Source organism: Myotis davidii, unplaced genomic scaffold (assembly GCF_000327345.1).
Source record: "Myotis davidii unplaced genomic scaffold, ASM32734v1 scaffold290, whole genome shotgun sequence".
In the NCBI taxonomy this organism is placed as follows: domain Eukaryota; kingdom Metazoa; phylum Chordata; class Mammalia; order Chiroptera; family Vespertilionidae; genus Myotis; species Myotis davidii.
This window is the reverse complement of record NW_006285049.1, coordinates 5,167,006-5,172,216: the sequence shown is the minus strand read 5'-3', so window position 1 is coordinate 5,172,216 and position 5,211 is coordinate 5,167,006.

Genomic DNA, 5,211 nt, shown 5'->3' with positions numbered 1-5,211 from the left:
TACCATACCAGGGGAAGGAGCACAGCGCACAGGTGAGAGGCTTCCGCACTCTCCTCTGGCACCTTGACAGGGCAGAGCTGCCTCGTTGCTCTGGAGACAGGGGTTGTGGGGTAGGGGGGTAAGGTTGGGGGTAGAGGGTTGGGGAGGGGAAGAAGCAAGGATGCCCCCAGAGAAGGCAGGACCAGCCCGAGGTGACTGGAGGGACTGAGGTTGGGGCTTGCAGCAGCCAGAGAAGGCCAGAGGGTTTGGGGGTTGGTCCAGGCACGCTAGACTTCTGTGTGGACAGGTTCCGGTATCAACGCAGGGCTGCCAGTGAGTGGGCGGCACCGTGTGATGTCGCACGCTGGGCTCCTAGTTAATAAATAATAACACAAGAATAAACTCCATGTTTCTGGTACCTACAACTGTACACCTACTTTTGCCCTACACTATATGTTGCCTAGACTTGCTCTTTTCATTCAACTTTATTTTTATGAGATATATCAATGTTCTTGGTTATGATTAAGGATTATTCATTTGCACTGCTGTATTATTTTGAAGAAAAATACCACAAAGAATTCGTCCTTTCTGTTCTCAGTGGAAATTTTAGTTGTTGGCAATTGTTTTTGCCATTTGAACATTGTTGTTAAGAATATTCTTGTACATGTCTCTTTGTGTACATACAAACAACTAGCAAATATTACTCGGTTTCGAATTGCAGGTTTGTAGGTTATGGGCACCTCCACTTTCGAAGATAATGCCAAGTGATTCTCCAAATTGGCTATGCCAATTTACACTCATATCAGCTGAGATCAGTTCTTATTCATTCACATTCTCATCAAACTTTTAAATTTTTGCCCATCCGGGAGGTATAAAATGATATCTCATTGTGGTTTTAATTTCCTTGATTGTAGATGAGACTGAATATCTTTTCATACACTTATGTAGAAAACATATTCATATCTGTTGCCTCCTCCTTTCCCCCATTATATTCTTTTTCTTTTTCCTTATTAAATTTTTATGATGTTAAAGTTTTTTTTTCTAGGTATATGGGTCATTAATAATTTCTCAAAATTTGTGGCCTTTTAGATTTTTTTTTATTATGAAACGTTTCAGACATGTACAACAGTAGAAAGAATACCACTCCTAACCCCGGGGACCCATTCCCTAGCTATAACAGTATCAATCTCTTCACTTACATGGTTCCTCGGATTTCATCCATATCTCTGCCCATAATCCATCCCCACTGCTAAAGCAAATCCCAGTTTTCATATAATTGTATTGTGGCTTGTTTGTCATTTTATTGGTGGTTGTTTTGATGAACACAAGTTTCTAATTTTAATGTAGTTGAATTTAACAACTACTTCCTCCATAAATCATGTGTTTATGTTTCTTGTTTAAGATATTCTGTAAACTGAGATCATGAAGATATTCTCCTGTTTTCTTCTAAATGTTTGAAAGTTTGGCTTTTTCACTCTTATTCCATTTGAAATTAATTTTTATGTGTGGTGTGAAATACAGTCAAACTTGCTTTTTCTTGTTTTGTTTTTAAATAGAGGTAACTCTTTGTCTAGGCACTAGTTGTACTAGCTAGGTCCCCCCTGCCTTCCCCAGCTGATTTCTAATGCTGTCTCTGGAATAGAACAATTTTACAGATTTGTGAGGGTTTATTTCTAAATTCTCTGTTTTATCTCTGTGCTGATGCCATGTTATCTTAATTACTATAACTTTATAATAAATATTAATAAGATTGGAGCTCTCAACTTTACCCTTTTTCAAGAAATTTGACTATTCTTGGATCTTTGCTTATTTTGATAAATTTTAGAATTAGATTGTCAAGTTCTATCAAAAACTTTTGGGATTTTGATTGACACTGAAAATTTGTGGTAAAATTATGACTTTCAAATTTTGAGGTTGTAACACTTGAATGTGCTACACTCTTCTATTATTTATTTATTTTGCGCTCTTTATTCTGGTTTTTAATCAAGTGTCTCCTCAGTGAGGTCTTTCCTGTCCAGCTACTTAAAATTATAACCCCTATTCTCCCCTGGACAACTTTATTTTACACCCATAGATCTTAGCCCTATAGTACATGTTGTTTCTCCTTGATATATTATGTGAGAGCAGTTTTGTATTTCTTTGATTACTTGCTGGAATATTGCCCCACACATACTAGGTACTCAATAAGTTAATTTTTATAATCTCCATATAGATATTTTGCATATTTTGGTAGATCTATTTATTGGTTTCGTGATGTGCTGGTAAATGTTTCACAATGGGCTCTCTGCGGAAGGAGAAAAGGTGAATGATTTGTAGAGTTTGCTAATTTCCATGGTAAATTCTCCTACTATGGCCAATTTCAAGCTACTGAAATGAATACAAAGTTAGAAGAAATGTGGAGTCGCACACCATTGTAAAGTAGTCCCACCAAATAGAAATAATGTGTGTAAATAGACTCAAGAACATAAATCACTGTAAATTGTAATAATATAATTATATATTTAATTGTAAGTTTATATAATTTAAATTTCATAATATTTGTATTTAACAAATTGCTTGCACAATTCTTGAAAATTTAACAATGAGCCCTTGCAAGCTGTACAAGCCAGCTACATACCACAGTCTGGGTTCTTCATATTTTTGTGACTGTTCTAAATATCTTTTATTGATTTTTAAAATTATAATTTCTAACAATTTCTTGCTGATGTGTAGGAATGCAATTAAGCTTTATGTGATGTTCTTATATCTGATAAACTGGCTAAAATCTGTTCATAATTTCAATAATAATATGTGTACTTTGTAGGTTTCTTTGTAGATAATTGTACCTATAAATGACAGTATTTCTTTAGTTCCAATCTTTTTATATGTTATATCATATTGCTGTGTTATGGCATGCGTCTCTCATACAATATTAAATTTTAGTGGTAATAGAAAATTTTCTTGTCTTGCTTCTGATTTTCAATGAGTGCTTTAAGATTTTGTTAACTTTTTGTATCTTCTTGGTTTGGCAAAAGTTTTCTTTTACTCATAGTTAGATAAGAAGCTCTTTTTTTCATGAGTGAATGTTAAATTGATAGAATTACTTTATATCTATTGAGATGATCTAATACTATACAGAAACTGTTCAACTTGCCAGGAATATTTTTTGACATATTTAATAACATAGTGGCAAACTAGAGAGAGCAATGGTTAACAGAAGTAAAAGGAGAAATGGGAAAATAAGTAGATAAAAAATATATGTATGTGAACTATGTAATTAGCCACTTGAACTATGGGAGAAAACAGAGCATTTCATTTAATAATTTAAGAATATGTAGTATTCTTAAGTCACATTAAATATTTATAAAATTGGCTATTTAATAGGTTAGCTATAAAACAAATTTCAGAAAATTTCATGGAATCTGTATCATGCAAGCAATATTTTATGACCATAATTAAGCTTCTTTACTACCTACCTCTGAGTCATATCTTCATATTTATAGTCCATTTCACTAGTTCTTCTTTCAACTATGCATAATTTCCCTTTTATCACCTATGCTCCCCTCCAAAAAAATTCCTGAAATTATAGTTTTCAGTTCCTAAAATTCTTTTTTTTTCTTTTGGAAATTTGCTAGGGTTCATTTATTTATTTTAAATAATTTCTTAATATATATATTTAAAATTTTTCTTCAAATATTATTAAACAATTATTTTATATTGATTATATGCTAACTGTAACGTCAATAATCTTTGCCTGATTTTGTTGTTTTCTGCTATTTCTGTATTCTAGTTTTGTACTTCCCCATAGTATTATAATACATGCAACTGAACGTATAATCCATGACAGTTTATCTAGGAATTCTTTGAGTTTTGCATTTATAGTGCTTTACTGCTGAGAAAATATGAGTTTGATTCATTCATAACTGTAGCCTCTAGCAGCCTGGGATTACTGATATTGATATCTTGGCTTGTTCTTTTTTTTTTTTTTTCTTTAGCCACTAAACTATTGGGAAATCAGTCCCCAAATCCCTCACCTTCATCTATATTCAAGACAAATAGGTATATTTTCTCTCATTTTCTTCTACAGAGTGTATTTTATTTTCTAGTTCATTAATTTGTAGAGGGTATTAGCTTGTCAAGATTCTTGCTTCAGTCAGGAGTTTACTACTTTTCATAGCCCATAGGCTTTGTCTATACTAATCCCCTACTTACATGATTGTAAACTATAAAACCCAAGTGGTAGGCCTTTAGGGAAAAATCCCAAATTGATCAAGGTTATAATTTATCATATATATTAGCGGACATGGAAGGCTGATATTTTGTTTAGGATTTTTGTCCACAGGTGAAAGTAACTTTTAATTTTTCTTTTGCATCAATTTCTTGTAAGAATTCAGTATCAAGGTTTGCTGACCAAAATAAGTAAGAGAAGTTCCCTCTTTATCTATTCTCTGGAAGAGTGTGTATAAAGTTGGCTTTATTATTCTTTTTTTCTTTCAATGACTGGTATTTCCCAAGGAAGCTATCTGCGCTTGAACTTTTGTTTGAGAAATTTTTAAAATTACAGGTTAATTTCTTTAGTTGCTATATGACTATTGAGTTTTTTCCCTGTGTAAGTTTTGTTTTATTATTCTATAAATGTATTAATGTTATTTACATTTCAAGTTCATTATCATAAATGTTCTAATGCTCTCTTGTAATTTTAATATTTATAGATTTTTACAATGAATAATGTCCCTTTCCATCCTAACATTATTACTTTTGTTTTTCCTCTATTATCCTCGATTGGTCCAAAAACACAACTTTTTCTTTGTTGATCCTCTCTAATTTTTCTTTTTCTATTTCAACCTCTATGTTCATATTTATTTTTCCCACTTTCTTTGCATTTATTTTACTGTTAGTTTTATAACTTTTTGAGATAAATATTTAGTTCATTAATATTTATTTTTTATTGCATACATAAAAGATTATGCATATTATTTTTAAACCTAACAATATATTTTATTCAACCTAACATAACCAAAATATTATCATGTCAATGTAATCAATATAAAAATTATTAATGAGATTTTTCTTTTAGTCAAACCTTCAAAAATCCAGTTTCTTTTTGACATTTATAACACATCTAACACTACCTTATTGGGCATAAACTAGTTGGACAATATTGTTAATTTGAATAGTTTTTTAGTAATGTTAACCACAATAGAAAATTTTAAACTATTTAAATGGCTAAGACACATTTGCTTTACTGTTTTT